Genomic DNA, 17,700 nt, shown 5'->3' on the forward strand with positions numbered 1-17,700 from the left:
TCTAATGTGTTTATGAATAAACAACCACATATGCTACATGCTGCAGCTATCTTCTCTAATGTGTTTATTAATAAACAAACAAGACATTTCCTGGTTAATAGCAGTAGATTTCTGTCTTTCTCTCGCCTGCGGTGAAACACACACACACACACGTCTCTAACTCCGTCTCGTCTGTGGGGTGAAACACACACACACACACGTCTCTAACTCCGTCTCGTCTGTGGGGTGAAAACACACTGCTAACAAACAATTGAATCAAGTGGGAGGAACGGCGGAGACGAATACATGATTCATCAGAGAGAGGGGGCGGAGGCCCTACCTACATTTCCTGGCTAGAGCGAGTCGAAGGAGAGCCACCTCTGGTTCTCAGCCCTCAGAATCTGTAAACACTGGGCTGTGTCCCAAATGGCACTCTATCACTGTCGGCTAGGGCCCACAGTGCACTATAGGGAATAGGGTGCATTTGGAACACAGCCCGGGGCTTTTTCCACAGATGTGACGATAATCCTGATGAAAATGATGTTTCTCCTCCTCCCCTCCCATTCCCTCGTTCTCTCTCCCCTTCATCTGTTTATCCAGTCATAACTACAGTAGCAAGGCGCAAGACGGCTGGTTGGTCCAGTCATAACTACAGTAGCAAAGAGACAGACGGCTGGTTGGTCCAGTCATAACTACAGTAGCACTGAGACAGACGGCTGGTTGGTCCAGTCATAACTACAGTAGCAAGGAGACAGACGGCTGGTTGGTCCAGTCATAACTACAGTAGCAAGGAGACAGACAGCTGGTTGGTCCAGTCATAACTACAGTAGCAAAGAGACAGACGGCTGGTTGGTCCAGTCATAACTACAGTAGCAAGGAGACAGACGGCTGGTTGGTCCAGTCATAACTACAGTAGCAAGGAGACAGACGGCTGGTTGGTCCAGTCATAACTACAGTAGCAAGGAACAGACGGCTGGTTGGTCCAGTCATAACTACAGTAGCAAGGAGACAGACGGCTGGTTGGCAGACAAAATAGAACAGCAGAAGCACATTCTGAGAAGAAATCTCTCTCTTCATTTCTCCATCTCTCTCTCATCTCTCTTCTAGTTATCTTTCTCTTGTTTATGTGTGCATGGCTGTGAATTGTTTTGGGATGTGTGAGAGTGTTGTTTATGTGTGTTGGTAGGAGTGTGTTATCTGTGTGACGTGTGAGTGTGACGGTCACACAGTAAATATCCCCTACTTCATAACATCCTCAGAACGGAGGAGGCTTCCAGCTGTCATGAACAACAGAGCGTTATGGTCATCATCCGGTCATCATCCGGCACATTGAGACGTCATAAGCAAGTAAGTACTTCATCAGTTAATATCCTCTGTTTCATAACATACCAATAACATTTTACACCTGCAAAGTCCCACCGCCCTTCTCTCTTAATTATCCTTAATCTCAATGCAGTCAACCACCCTCCATTACTGTACACTGTATCAACTTCACATAACACCCCTCTGGCCCCACTCAAATGGTACGTTCCGGCCTTGCTGTCTCCATAAACACATATTGAGGGTCAGCCACAGGTCAGAGCCATTCTACTCCCCAGCAGGTGAGTTATGAGGGAGGGGCCACTGTAGGACAGGGCTGTAAGGTGACACTGGGCTGGAATACAAAGGACAGAGAGAGAAGGAGGGGGGGGGGTGTAAGGGGGAGAGAGAAGCAGTAGAGAAAGAGACAGAAAGAGAGAGAGAGAGACAGAAAGAGAGAGAGAGACAGAAATAGAGAGAGACAGAAAGAGAGAAAGAAGGGTAGAGATGTGGGATGCAGAGCGCTGTCAGAGTGTTTGCCAGACAGAGAGGTGGTGGATTCTATTTTAGCCCACTGTGTGTGTGTGTGTGTGTGTGTGTGTGTGTGTGTGTGTGGTAAACTATGCTTGGCCCCTGACAAGGACAGCACAGTGTCAGAGCCTTATTTAGAAAGAGGGAGCACCCAGGACCTCGCTCTGAGGTCACACACACACAGACAGGCTGATCTCTGTTTAGGCTTTCATAGATGGCCTCACATTCACCGCTTGTAATAATTGTAAACACCACACAAGCCAGTCATAAACTCTGGCAGCTCTGTCTCCATTATCCGGCAGAGGAAGAGAGATACTCTTTATGCTTACCAGGGTAGCAACTAATGTTGAGTTAAAAACACCACCTACCCATACAACTATTTAATAAAGTGGAGGATAGAAAATAGACAAACAAGCCCTGAACCAACAGCTCAAGAAAATATTGACAAAATAAACTAAAGTAAAGTCAAATAATCTAATCAAGTAACACAAGAAAATGTCATAACAATAACGAGGTTATATACAGGGGGTACCGGTACCGAATCAGTGTGCGGGGGAACAGGTTAGTTGAGGTAGTTTGTCCATGCAGGTAGGGGTAAAGTGAATATGCATGAATAATAAACAGCCAGTAGCAGCAGTGTGAAACCAAAAGGGGATATCAATGTAAATAGTCTGGTGGCCGTCTTATGTTTTGGGGGTAGAAGCTGTTAAGGAGCCTTTTGGACCTAGACTTGGTGCTCCGGTACCGCTTGCCCGTGTGGTAGCAGAGAGAACAGTCACTGACTTGGGTGACTGGAGTCTTGACAATTTTTTGGGGCCTTCCTCTGACACCGCCTGGTATATATTCAGAACCAAAAATGTGCGTGTCTTGATTGTTGACCAATGACCAGTCATCAGCTTTGGCACGCAAAAGTTCATAAAAGCACGCCAATCTGGCATATCCAGACTAGTGGCCAGAAATAACTTGATTCATTTCCTCAAGTTTTGCCTGGAAAACCCAGATTAGGCCTCCATTTATATGATCCATATGAAACACAGTTTAGCAGTCTACTACTGACTACTACTGCCAGAACAAGTATCAGGTACCTGGCCATTTGACTGATCATTTTAATATTCCAGAAAGACCTAGTTTGGCTTTTGGCGACATGTCTAAAGAGAAGCAGCCTGTAACACCTTCCTTATTAGCAGATGAAGATGTTGCATTCTGGGAAATGTCTTCCGATATTTGTGAGGAAGAACAGGGCTCCCAGGCTGAGCCCTCCTCAGGCAGGCTGCCCTTCAAAGTGACGGCGATCCTGCAACCCAACTACAGGTAAGTGTGTGATTTAGCTCTGGACTCCAGAGAAGTGACATGATATACATCATGACTTAATAGTGGCGGCTAACTTCAATTCCTTTCAGCTCCAAATGCAGGCGTAAAACGCGGTTTATTTCGGTGTGGCATTCTTGCGTTTTTGAAAATGAATCATTGTGTGTGTCTGTAATGACAGGCTACATTGTGCCACAGGTTCGCACCCCCCTCCCCCCTTTCTGGGGGTCGGAGATCAAAACGGTTGAAAGTCCCGGGGATGCTTGATAGCGGCAATAAATGAATTGTGTTGGTGATAATAAGTGCAGCATTTATTCCAGTTCAAAATAGCTTTGCTAAATATTTTCCTCGTTAGATTTGTCAGCTTTCCCCTCTTCTTATAATAATTGCGCGTGAGGGGTCTGTGAGGGCTGCTCTGCTCTACCAAGACAGCTGCATTCCCTATGTATGACCAAATGAATTGATCTGGACATTTCAAGGCCCTACTTTACCAAACACTTCATCTTGGTAGAGGGCCCAGCCAGAGACAGCCGTATGTGTGTGGCATGACTTTAAACATGCTATCCAGCTGTCAAACAGTGTGTGTGTGTGTGTGTGTGTGTGTGTGTGTGTGTGTGTGTGTGTGTGTGTGTGTGTGTGTGTGTGTGTGTGTGTGTGTGTGTATATGTGTGTGTCTGTGTGTGTGTGTATGTGTGTGTATGTGTGTGCTTGCTAAAGAGGATGGAGAATTCAACCCCTGTGGATTAGAGTGGACGAAAACACATGCTCAGATCTCTCTTTTCTCGCTTCCTCTCTCTCCCTCCCTCGTTGTCTTTCCAGGCAGAGGATCCAGGGATTGTGTGGGCAGAGGGAGATTGGTACGCGTGTGTGTCTAAGTGTGGGTGTATGTGTGTGTGTGCCTATGTGTGTCCAAGTGTGTGTGTACAGTATGTGTGTATATGTGTATGTGTGTCCATGTGTGTGTGCGTGCGTGTGCGTGTGTGTGTGTGTGTGTGTGAATAGCATGAAGTGGCTCCAAGTCTTCTAGATACTGTTTGTCGTTTGGTGTTTTTCCAGTCTAATGTCTAAGGTGAGGATTCAGGGGAGATCTTTCACACATGGTTGATGAATGGTTTAATGTGAAGTCGCCTGTAGTTTGGCTGGCTACTCATGGTCTATTTTAGAGCCAGTGGTGACTACAGCAGAACACAGCTGTTGGAGGAGTGATGGAAGGAGGGTGAAAAGAGGAATACAGGAAGGTGGGGAGGAAAGGAAGAGGGAGAGAGAGAGGTAGGTAAGAGAAAGGGATAGAATCTGATCCTTATCAAGAGGGAAGGAGGGGTGACGAGAGAGAGGCAAGAGGGGTGTAGAGAGAGAGGCAAGAGGGGTGAAGAGAGAGAGGCAAGAGGGGTGTAGAGAGAGAGGCAAGAGGGGTGTAGAGAGAGAGGCAAGAGGGGGGAAGAGAGAGAGGCAGGAGGGGGAAGAGAGAGAGGCAAGAGGGGTGGAGAGAGAGAGGCAAGAGGGGTGGAGAGAGAGAGGCAAGAGGGGTGACGAGAGAGAGGCAAGGGGGGTGGAGAGAGAGAGGCAAGAGGGGTGGAGAGAGAGAGGCAAGAGGGGTGGAGAGAGAGAGGCAAGAGGGGTGGAGAGAGAGGCAAGAGGGGTGGAGAGAGAGGCAAGAGGGGTGGAGAGAGAGAGGCAAGAGGGGGGAAGAGAGAGAGGCAGGAGGGGGAAGAGAGAGAGAGACAGGAAGGGACGAGAAGATGAGGGAGAAAAAGAGGGGAGAAGAGAAGGGTAAGGGGGTTGGAGAGGAAGACAGGGAGGGAGAGAAGGAGAGAAGTGGAGGGTGTATTCAGACACCAGAGCCCAGTAATTAAAAAAGATGGTACTCTGAGTGATGAGATATTTATACATTAATATGATCTCATTAATATGATCTCTCTTAATATGATCTCTCCCTCTCTCTCTCTCTCTCTCTTTCTGATCTCTCTCACCCTTTCTCTCTCTCTCCCTTTCACTGTTACTTCCGGCGCCGACAGAGATGGCCGCCTCGCTTCGCGTTCCTAGGAAACTATGCAGTTTTTTGTTTTTTTACGTGTTATTTCTTACATTAGTACCCCAGGTCATCTTAGGTTTCATTACATACAGTCGAGAAGAACTACTGAATATAAGATCAGCATCAACTCACCATCAGTACGACCAAGAATATGTTTTTCGCGACGCGGATCCTGTGTTCTGCCTTACAAACAGGACAACGGAGTGGATCCTATGCAGCGACCCAAAAAAACGACTCCGAAAGAGAGGGAAACGAGGCGGTCTTCTGGTCAGACTCCGGAGACGGGCACAGCGCGCACCACTCCCTAGCATTCTTCTTGCCAATGTCCAGTCTCTTGACAACAAGGTTGATGAAATCCGAGCAAGGGTAGCATTCCAGAGGGACATCAGAGACTGTAACGTTCTTTGCTTCACGGAAACGTGGCTTACTGGAGAGACGCTATCCGAAGCGGTGCAGCCAACAGTTTTCTCCACGCATCGCGCAGACAGGAAAAAACATCTTTCTGGTAAAAAGAGGGGCGGGGGCGTATGCCTTATGACTAACGTGACATGGTGCGATGAAAGAAACATACAGGAACTCAAATCCTTCTGTTCACCTGATTTAGAATTCCTCACAATCAAATGTAGACCGCATTATCTACCAAGAGAATTCTCTTCGATTATAATCACAGCCGTATATATCCCCCCCCAAGCAGACACATCGATGGCTCTGAACGAACTTTATTTAACTCTCTGCAAACTGGAAACAATTTATCCGGAGGCTGCATTCATTGTAGCTGGGGATTTTAACAAGGCTAATCTGAAAACAAGACTCCCCAAATTTTATCAGCATATCGATTGCGCAACCAGGGGAGGAAAGACCTTGGACCATTGTTACTCTAACTTCCGCGACGCATATAAGGCCCTGCCCCGCCCCCCTTTCGGAAAAGCTGACCACGACTCCATTTTGTTGATCCCTGCCTACAGACAGAAACTAAAACAAGAGGCTCCCACGCTGAGGTCTGTCCAACGCTGGTCCGACCAAGCTGACTCCACACTCCAAGACTGCTTCCATCACGTGGACTGGGAGATGTTTCGTATTGCGTCAGATAACAACATTGACGAATACGCTGATTCGGTGTGCAAGTTCATTAGAACGTGCGTTGAAGATGTCGTTCCCATAGCAACGATTAAAACATTCCCTAACCAGAAACCGTGGATTGATGGCAGCATTCGTGTGAAACTGAAAGCGCGAACCACTGCTTTTAATCAGGGCAAGGTGTCTGGTAACATGACCGAATACAAACAGTGCAGCTATTCCCTCCGCAAGGCTATCAAACAAGCTAAGCGCCAGTACAGAGACAAAGTAGAATCTCAATTCAACGGCTCAGACACAAGAGGCATGTGGCAGGGTCTACAGTCAATCACGGACTACAGGAAGAAACCCAGCCCAGTCACGGACCAGGATGTCTTGCTCCCAGGCAGACTAAATAACTTTTTTGCCCGCTTTGAGGACAATACAGTGCCACTGACACGGCCTGCAACGAAAACATGCGGTCTCTCCTTCACTGCAGCCGAGGTGAGTAAGACATTTAAACGTGTTAACCCTCGCAAGGCTGCAGGCCCAGATGGCATCCCCAGCCGCGCCCTCAGAGCATGCGCAGACCAGCTGGCCGGTGTGTTTACGGACATATTCAATCAATCCCTATACCAGTCTGCTGTTCCCACATGCTTCAAGAGGGCCACCATTGTTCCTGTTCCCAAGAAAGCTAAGGTAACTGAGCTAAATGACTACCGCCCCGTAGCACTCACATCCGTCATCATGAAGTGCTTTGAGAGACTAGTCAAGGACCATATCACCTCCACCCTACCTGACACCCTAGACCCACTCCAATTTGCTTACCGCCCAAATAGGTCCACAGACGATGCAATCTCAACCACACTGCACACTGCCCTAACCCATCTGGACAAGAGGAATACCTATGTGAGAATGCTGTTCATCGACTACAGCTCGGCATTCAACACCATAGTACCCTCCAAGCTCGTCATCAAGCTCGAGACCCTGGGTCTCGACCCCGCCCTGTGCAACTGGGTACTGGACTTCCTGACGGGCCGCCCCCAGGTGGTGAGGGTAGGCAACAACATCTCCTCCCCGCTGATCCTCAACACTGGGGCCCCACAAGGTTGCGTTCTGAGCCCTCTCCTGTACTCCCTGTTCACCCACGACTGCGTGGCCACGCACGCCTCCAACTCAATCATCAAGTTTGCGGACGACACAACAGTGGTAGGCTTGATTACCAACAACGATGAGACGGCCTACAGGGAGGAGGTGAGGGCCCTCGGAGTGTGGTGTCAGGAAAACAACCTCACACTCAACGTCAACAAAACTAAGGAGATGATTGTGGACTTCAGGAAACAGCAGAGGGAACACCCCCCATCCACATCGATGGAACAGTAGTGGAGAGGGTAGCAAGTTTTAAGTTCCTCGGCATACACATCACAGACAAACTGAATTGGTCCACTCACACAGACAGCATCGTGAAGAAGGCGCAGCAGCGCCTCTTCAACCTCAGGAGGCTGAAGAAATTCGGCTTGTCACCAAAAGCACTCACAAACTTCTACAGATGCACAATCGAGAGCATCCTGGCGGGCTGTATCACCGCCTGGTATGGCAACTGCACCGCCCTCAACCGTAAGGCTCTCCAGAGGGTAGTGAGGTCTGCACAACGCATCACCGGGGGCAAACTACCTGCCCTCCAGGACACCTACACCACCCGATGTCACAGGAAGGCCATAAAGATCATCAAGGACATCAACCACCCGAGCCACTGCCTGTTCACCCCGCTATCATCCAGAAGGCGAGGTCAGTACAGGTGCATCAAAGCTGGGACCGAGAGACTGAAAAACAGCTTCTATCTCAAGGCCATCAGACTGTTAAACAGCCACCACTAACATTGAGTGGCTGTCGCCAACACACTGACACAACTCCAGCCACTTTAATAATGGGAATTGATGGGAAATGATGTAAATATATCACTAGCCACTTTAAACAATGCTACCTTATATAAATGTTACTTACCCTACATTATTCATCTCATATGCATACGTATATACTGTACTCTATATCATCGACGGTATCCTTATGTAATACATGTATCACTAGCCACTTTATACTATGCCACTTTGTTTACATACTCATCTCATTTGTACATACTGTACCCGATACCATCTACTGTATCTTGCCTATGCTGCTCTGTACCATCACTCATCCATATATCCTTATGTACATATTCTTTATCCCCTTACACTGTGTACAAGACAGTAGTTTTGGAATTGTTAGTTAGATTACTTGTTATTACTGCATTGTCGGAACTAGAAGCACAAGCATTTCGCTACACTCGCATTAACATCTGCTAACCATGTGTATGTGACAAATAAAATTTGATTTGATTTGATTTGATTTGACTTTCTCTTTCTCTCTCTTTCATCCTCTTTCTTTATGGCTTATCCCCCACCCCCCTCTCTAACTCTCTTTCTCTCTCGTTTCCCTTGATACTTGCTCTCTGCATATTCTCTCTCATTTCCTTCATTCTATTTGTTGAGTGTCAAGTCAAATGGCTCTACTGTTATGCCATCAGAGAAAGTCCCCCCCCCCCCCCCCCCCCCCCTCACTCTCTGTCACATTTGCATTTCCTGTTTTCGTCTTTCTGTGGAAGCGAAGGGCAAACAAGGCCACCAACTAAGCAACGCTGTGCCAGAGCCTCATTTAGACTGGGGGAGCACCGAGAACCTAGTCCTCCTCTCTCTTAGGACACACACACATACAGTCTTGGACAGCTAACCTTGTGGGGCCACGCAATTCAGTCCCATTCAAAATCCTATTTTCCCTAACCCCTAAACCTAACCCTAAACCTAACCGTAACCCTAACCCATAATTTGACCCTTACCCTAACCCTTTACCCAAAAACCTAACCTTAAACCTAACCCTAAACCTAATTCTAGCTCCTAACCCTAGCTCCTAACCCTAAACCTAACCCTAGCTCCTAACCCTAACCCTAAACCTAACCCTAACCTAATTCTAGCTCCTAACCCTAGCTCCTAACCCTAGCTCCTAACCCTAACCCTAACTCTAGCTCCTAACCCTAAACCTAGCTCCTAACCCTAACCCTAAACCTAACCCTAAACCTAACCCTAGCTCCTAACCCAAACCCTAAACATAACCCTAGCTCCTAACCCTGAACCTAACCCCTAACCCAACCCTAACCCTTAAGGTAATTCTAACAGTAATTCTATTCTTAACCCTAAACCTAACCCTAGCTCCTAAAACGAACCCTAACCCTTAAGGTAATTCTAACAGTAATTCTAACCTTAACCCTAAACCTAACCCTAGCTCCTAAACCTAACCCTAGCTCCTAAAACTAAACCTAACCCTTAAGGTAATTCTAACAGTAAGTCTAACCCTAGCTCCTAAACCTAACTCTAGCTCCTAAACCTAACCCTAGCTCCTAAAACTAAACCTAACCCTTAAGGTAATTCTAACAGTAATTCTAACCCTAGTTCCTAAACCTAACCCTAGCTCCTAAACCTAACTCTAGCTCCTAAAACTAACCCTAATCCTTAAGGTAATTCTAACAGTAATTCTAACCTTAACCCTAACCCCCTAGAAACAGCATTTAACCTTGTGGGGACTAACAAAATGTCCCCAGTTGGTCAAATTTGTGTTTGTTTACTATTCTGGTGGAGACTTCTGGTCCCCTCAAGAAGAGTGAAACACGTCCACACACACACACACACACACACACCCCTTTCTCTACTGTGGTGCAACAGCTGTGGTCTACAGTGTCAGCAGTGCCGCTGGATCGTTGGCAGACCTTCAGAGTGAACCAACCAACCAGGCTACATCAGATACCTCCGCCTCAGTTAGTGAACCGATCCCAAGGGGTGTTTCTCAATAGTCTTTGTTTGCTTCCTCATCTCCTCTCCTTGATGATCTACATCGATGTGAAAGGACTAGTCTCTGCATTGAATTTACAGACCCAGTCGTGTTCAATGATGTTAGGAGGAAAGGACACATTTTGAAAGTGAGATCGACCCTTGAGAAACGACTGAGTGTGTGTTTGTATTTACTATGGATCCCCATCAGCAGCTACTCTTCCTGGGGTCCAGCAACATTAAGGCCGTTATAAAGCGATGCTGTGCTGCTATTCTCATTGACGTGGCCAAAGCTTTAGAAACGGTAGACCAGTGGTTCCCAAACGTTTTATAGTCCCGTACCCCTTCAAACATTCATCCTCCAGCTGCCTACTCATTCAAACATTCAACCTCCAGCTGCCTACTCCTTCAAACATTCAACCTCCAGCTGCCTACCCCTTCAAACATTCATCCTCCAGCTGCCTACTCCTTCAAACATTCAACCTCCAGCTGCCTACTCCTTCAAACATTCAACCTCCAACTGCCTACCCCTTCAAACATTCAACCTCCAGCTGCCTACTCCTTCAAACATTCAACCTCCAGCTGCCTACTCCTTCAAACACTCAACCTCCGGCTGCCTACTCCTTCAAACACTCAACCTCCGGCTGCCTACTCATTCAAACATTCAACCTCCAGCTGCCTACTCCTTCAAACATTCAACCTCCAGCTGCCTACTCCTTCAAACATTCAACCTCCAGCTGCCTACCCCTTCAAACATTCAACCTCCAGCTGCCTACTCATTCAAACATTCAACCTCCAGCTGCCTACCCCTTCAAACATTCAACCTCCAGCTGCCTACTCCTTCAAACATTCAACCTCCGGCTGCCTACCCCTTCAAACATTCAACCTCCAGCTGCCTACTCCTTCAAACATTCAACCTCCAGCTGCCTACCCCTTCAAACATTCAACCTCCAGCTGCCTACTCCTTCAAACATTCAACCTCCGGCTGCCTACCCCTTCAAACATTCAACCTCCAGCTGCCTACTCCTTCAAACATTCAACCTCCGGCTGCCTACCCCTTCAAACATTCAACCTCCAGCTGCCTACTCATTCAAACATTCAACCTCCAGCTGCCTACCCCTTCAAACATTCAACCTCCAGCTGCCTACTCATTCAAACATTCAACCTCCAGCTGCCTACTCATTCAAACATTCAACCTCCCTCTGCCTACTCCTTCAAACATTCAACCTCCGGCTGCCTACCCCTTCAAACATTCAACCTCCAGCTGCCTACTCATTCAAACATTCAACCTCCAGCTGCCTACTCCTTCAAACATTCAACCTCCGGCTGCCTACCCCTTCAAACATTCAATCTCCAGCTGCGTACCACCTCTAGCACCAGGGTCAGCGCACTCTCAAATTTAGTTTTTTTGTGCAATCATTGTAAGCCTGCCACACACACCATACAATACATTTATTAACCATAAGAATGAGTGTCACATGAGTTTGTCACAACCCGGCTCGTGGGAAGTGACAAAGAGGTCTTATAGGACCAGTGCACAAATAATAATATAATAATAATTTTAAAAAATGATCTTTATTTAGCCATCTTACATATAAAACCTTATTTCTTAATTGAAAATGGTGAATAACTCACCACAAGTTAATGAGAAGGGTGTGATGCTTCGCTATATCACATTTGACATTGTCCATAAGCTTGAGTTCATTTGCACACAAAAAATCATACAGTGATGGAAAGACCTGTGTGTTGTGTCCTTGTTAATGCAGACAGAGAAGAGCTCCAACTTCTTAATCAGAGCCTCAACTACATTGAATATAGTTGCAGAGTCCCTGTTATCGTCGATTCAGATCATTCAGGGAGAAAAAACATCACACAGATAGGCCAGTCGTGTGAGAAACTCGTCATCATGCCAGCGGTCAGACAAGTAAAACTTATGGTCAGTAAAGAAAACATTAAGCTCGTCTCTCAATTCAAAAAAACGTGTCAATACTTTGGCCCTTGATAACCAGCGCACTTCTTTCTGTATGTTGTAAAAGTGTTACATGGTCGCTGCCAATACTATTGCATAGTGCAGAAAATACACAAGAGTTCAGGGGCCTTGCTTTAACAAAGGTAACCATTTTCACTGTAGTGTCCAAAACGTCTTTCAAGCTGTCGGGCATTCCTTTGGCAGCAAGAGCCTCTGGGTGGATGCTGCAGTGGACCCAAGTAGCGTCGGGAGCAACTGCTTGCACACGTTACCACTGAACTATGTCTCCCTGTCATGGATTTTGCGCCATCAATACAGATATCAACACATCTTGACCACCAAAGTCCATTTGATGCCACAAAGATGTCCAGTACTTTAAAAATATCCTCTCCTGTTGTTCTGGTTTCCAGTGGTTTGCAGAAGAAGATGTCTTCCTTAATTGACCACCCATAAACGTAATGGACATATACCAGGAGCTGTGCCAGGCCCTCCACGTCTGTTGACTCATCCAGCTGTAACGCATATAATTCACTGGCTTGTATGTGAAGCAGTAGTTGTTTCAAATCATCTCCTGCCATGTCACTGATGGGTCATGAAAAAGTGTTGTTTGATGAAGGCATTGTCTGTATAGTTTTTTTGGCCTTTTCCCCCAGCATTGTCCCAGCCATCTCCGCGGCATTAGGAAGACTGAAGTCCTCCACAATAGTATAGGGCTTGTCTGTCCTAGCCACTCGGTAACTCACCATATAAAACACTTCTAGACCATTATTATTAATTGTATCTGTTGCTCTAATACATTTCTTACTACTCAAAAGTTGTCTTAATTCTCGCTCAAAAAACTCCTGTGGATTATTTTTCAAATTGGCATGTTTTGTTTGTAAATTTCTGCTCAAGAGTGAAAAACAAAATGTAAATGTGAATCACATTTTTATTTGGAGTACCCCCGATGGCAGTTTGGGAATACCTGCGGCAGACCATTCCATTCTTGTGGGCCAGTTAAGAAGTATTGGTATCGCTGAGTGGTCTTTGGCCTGGTTTGCTAACTACTTCTCTCAAAGAGTGCAGTGTATAAAGTCAGAAAACCTGCTGTCTCAGCCACTGCCTGTCACCAAGGGAGTACCCCAAGGCTCGATCCTAGGCCCCACGCTCTTCTCAATTTACATCAACAACATAGCTCAGGCAGTAGGAAGCTCTCTCATCCATGTATATGCAGATGATAAAGTCTTATACTCAGCTGGCCCCTCCCCGGATTTTGTGTTAAATGGTCTACAACAAATCTTTCTTAGTGTCCAAGAAGCTTTCTCTACCCTTAACCTTGTTCTGAACACCTCCAAATCAAAGGTCATGTTGTTTGGTAAGAAGAATGCCCCTCTTCCTACAGGTGCTATTACTACCTCTGAGGGTTTAGAGTTTGAGGTAGTCACCTCATACAAGTGCCGTTCTTCTCTCAGCACATATCAAAGCTGCAGGCTAAAGTTAAATCTAGACTTGGTTTCCTCTATCGTAATCGCTCCTCTTTCACCCCAGCTGCCAAACTAACCCTGATTTAGATGACCATCCTACCCATGCTAGATTACGGAGACATAATTTATAGATCGGTAGGTAAGGGTGCTCTCGAGCGGCTAGATGTTCTTTACCATTTGGCCATCAGATTTGCCACCAATGCTCCTTATAGGACATATCACTGCACTCTATACTCCTCTGTAAATCTCTGTATACCCATCGCAAGACACACTGGTTGATGTTATTTATAAAAGCCTCTTAGGCCTCACTCCCCCCTTTCTGAGATATCTACTGCAGCCCTCATCCTCCACATACAACACCTGTTCGGCCAGTCACATTCTGTTAAAGGTCCCCAACGCACACACATCCCTGGGTCACTCCTCTTTTCAGTTCGCTGCAGATAGCGACTGGAACGAGCTGCAACAAACACTCAAACTGGACAGTTATATCTCAATCTTTTCATTCAAAGATTCAATCATGGACTGTGCCCAATAATGTTTGTACCATGTTTTGTGCTGTTACCATGTTGTGTTGCTACCATGCTGTTGTTATGTTGTGTTGCTACCATGTTGTTGTTATGTTGCTACCATGCTGTGTTGTCATGTGTTGCTACCTTGCTATGTTGTTGTCTTAGGTCTCTCTTTACGTAGTGTTGTCTCTCTTGTCGTGATGTGTGTTTTGTCCTATATTTATATTGTCTTTATTTATTTTTTTAAATCCCAGGCCCCTGTCCCTACAGGAGGCCTTTTGCCTTTTGGTAGGCCGTCATTGTGAATCAGATTATGTTCTTAACTGACTTGCCTAGTTAAATAAAGGTTAAAAAAGATATATTGAAAAAACAATGTCAAACATTACAATACATTCGCAACACACTAAGTGTGTGCCCTCAGGAGCCTTCTCCACTACCACGTATCTACAACACATAATCCATGTGTACGTGTGTGTACAGTGCAGATAATTTTGGCATTCCTGTAACATCGGGTGCTGTAGGTGTCCTGGAGGGCAGGTAGTTTGCCCCCGGTGAAGCGTTGGGTAGACCGCACCACTCTCTGGAGAGCCCTGAGGTTGTGGGCGGTGCAGTTGTCGTACCAGGTGGTGATACAGCCCGACAGGATGCTCTCAATTGTGCATTTGTAAAAGTTTGTGATGGTTTTCCTGGCACCACACTCCCAGGGTCCTTACCTCCTCCCTGTAGGCTGTCTCATCATTGTTGGTAATCAGGCCTACTACTGTTGTGTCATCTGCAAACTTCATGATTGAGTTGGAGGCGTGCATGGCCACGCAGACATGGGTGAACAGGGAGTACAGGAGGGGGCTGAGCATGCACCCTTGTGGGGCTCCTGTGTTGAGGATCAGCGAAGTGGAGGTATTGTTTCTTACCTTCACCACCTGGGGGTGGTCCGTCAGGAAGTCCAGGACCTAGTTGCACAGGGCAGGGTTCAGACCCAGGGCCTTGAGCTTAACGATGAGCTTGGAGGGTACTATGGTGTTGAATGCTGAGCTATAGTCCATTAACAGCATTCTTACATAGGTATTTCTCTTGTCCACGATTGCATCGTCCGTGGATCTATTGGGGCAGTAAGCAAATTTAAGTGGGTCTAGGGTGTCAGGTAAGGTATGATCCTTGACTAGTCTCTCAAAGCACTTCATGATGACAGAAGTGAGTGCTACAGGGCGATAGTCATTTAGTTCAGTTACCTTTGATTTCTTAGGTACAGGAACAATGGTGGACATCTTGAAGCACGTAGAGACAGCAGACTGGGATAGGGAGAGATTGAATATGTCCATAAACACTCCAGCCAGCTGGTCTGTACATGCTCTGAGGATGTGGCTAGAGATGCCGTCTGGGCCGGCAGTCTTTTGAGGGTTAACACGTTTAAATGTCTTACTCACGTCAGCCACAGAGAAGGAGAGCCCACAGTCCTTGGTAGCGTGTCGGTGGAACTGTGTTGTCCTTTGTTGTCCGTGATTATCTGTAGACACTGCCACACTTCTCATGTCTGAGCCGTTTAATTGCGACTCAACTCTGTCTCTATACTGACGTTTTGCTTGTGTTTTGGATCAGCCTTTTGGATCAGCCTCTGGAATCAGTTCAATTGCCCTGGGTGTTACGAACAAAGGATCCTCCAATTCGGGAAAGTTGTATTCCTGGTCGTAATGCTGGTGAGTTACCGCCGCTCTGATATCCAAAAGTTCTCCCCAGCTCTATGTAATAACACAAAAAAATTCTGGGCTAATATTGTAAGAAATAACGTATAAAAAAACGAAATACTGAGAAGTTGCCTAGGAGCTAGAAGCAGGGCTGTCCAATCTGTCTGCACCAGCTACTGTTGTATCAATATGTTTTTACCATGACAGTTTACAATCCAGGGTTACTCCAAGCAGTTTAGTCACCTCAACTTGCTCAATTTCCACATAACTTCCAGATGTGCAGCACACACACAGACCCACTGAGACCCAGAGACCCACACACACACACACACACACCACCCAGCGACCACTAATTCACAACACATAACTCACAACTGATTTGGATTCTTCAGATACCTCAGCCTCAGTCAGGGAACCGTTCCCAAGGGGTGCATCTCTATAGTCTTGGTTTACTTCCTCTCCTTGTCTCCTTTCCTTCACCTTAACTGACATATTCACAGACCAGGTCATGTTAGCTTGAACGAGGAACACAGCCATCATCTTGAGTTCAGATGAAGATTAGGAGGCTGCAATTGACTATTAAGATACACCCCTTGAGAAATGATTTTGTGAGTTGTTTCACATGAGCAGGTGCAACCCACACACAGCGACACACACACACATACCCACACACCCAGTGAACACACCCACACATAGCGACACAAACACACATACCCAGTGAACACACCCACACATACCCACACACAGCGACACACACACACATACCCACACACCCAGTGAACACACCCACACATACCCACACACCCAGTGAACACACCCACTCCGACCACTAACTCACAACTCCCGGGCTAGCCGCAGAGTAAATGGAGATGGATCAACCAATCATCACTCCATCCTTAGACATCCCTCTAGCAATATGAAGAAACAACAAGGCCTTAGGCATGCCTACCAAATTGTGTATGTCTGTAACTGTCTTCTCTCTCTCACACACACACACACGATCAAATCAAATGTTTTTGGTCACATACACATATTTTGCAGATGTTATTGTGGGTGTAGCGAAATGCTTGTAAAATGTGTGTATACAAGGTTTTCCTCTACATGAGCTTATAATGGATTATTATGATTAGTCTCATAATGGTAAAGGTCAGGGTTGGTGTGTAAAAGCTGAACCTAGATCAGATATATGCTATATCTGAAGGGACAACTGCTTCCTGAAGCCATTTACTACTGCTGGTTCAGGTAGGCTGTTATAATGGGACTTGACAGTCTGTTAGTCTCTAGGCTCTACATCTGCATTCACTGCACAGACCAACACTCTTAGAGAAAAAGGCTTCCAAAAGGGTTCTTCTCCTGTCCCCATAGGAGAACCTTTTTGGTTCCGGTAGAACCCTTTTGGAGTCCAGGTAGAACCCTTTTTGGTTCCATGTAGAAGCCTCTGTAGAAAGTTTTCTACATCAAACCCAAAATGGTTATACATGGACCCAAAAAAGGGTTATTCCAAATGTTCTCCTATGGGGACAACCGAATACCCCTCTAAGGTTCTGGATGACATTTCTGAATTGGATGTTTCTATCACTGCAGAATGTAACAGTGCAACTCCACTGGAGCAAGTGAAGTGAATGTAATTCTGCATCTGTAGACACGATAACAACCAAAAACAAAAACGAATAGGCCTCTCTCGGGATAAGTCTGTCTTGTCTACTTGTCATGTCAGCTCTCAAGAAGTAAAGAATCACGGATTCTGGAACGTCACCTAATATTGAAGATCATAATCGCACGCGAATGATTTTTTTGCGGGAATGGACAGATAATCGAATTCTGAACCAGCTTGCATTCGGATCGTACTTATTTGGTTTGTGGTTGCTAAAACCATAGGCTAATAGATTATTATAACAATATTCATCATCACATTCATCACCAATATCATGTCCCTATATATTGGCCTTACCCCCAACTAGGCCTATACATAGGCTACACATGCCGCGTTCAAAACAACTGGGAACTCGGATATCTTC

General features: G+C 46.2%; 1 protein-coding gene across 1 annotated transcript in view; it reads right to left on the reverse strand.

Annotated features, from left to right (window-relative positions):
- LOC110495067 (beta-1,4-mannosyl-glycoprotein 4-beta-N-acetylglucosaminyltransferase-like) overlaps positions 1 to 17,700 on the reverse strand; it is a 73,177-nt gene that overhangs the window by 54,246 nt on the left and 1,231 nt on the right. The gene's annotated exons all lie outside the window — the stretch shown is intronic.

This window comes from Oncorhynchus mykiss, chromosome 17 (assembly GCF_013265735.2).
Source record: "Oncorhynchus mykiss isolate Arlee chromosome 17, USDA_OmykA_1.1, whole genome shotgun sequence".
NCBI classification, from domain to species: Eukaryota; Metazoa; Chordata; class Actinopteri; order Salmoniformes; family Salmonidae; genus Oncorhynchus; species Oncorhynchus mykiss.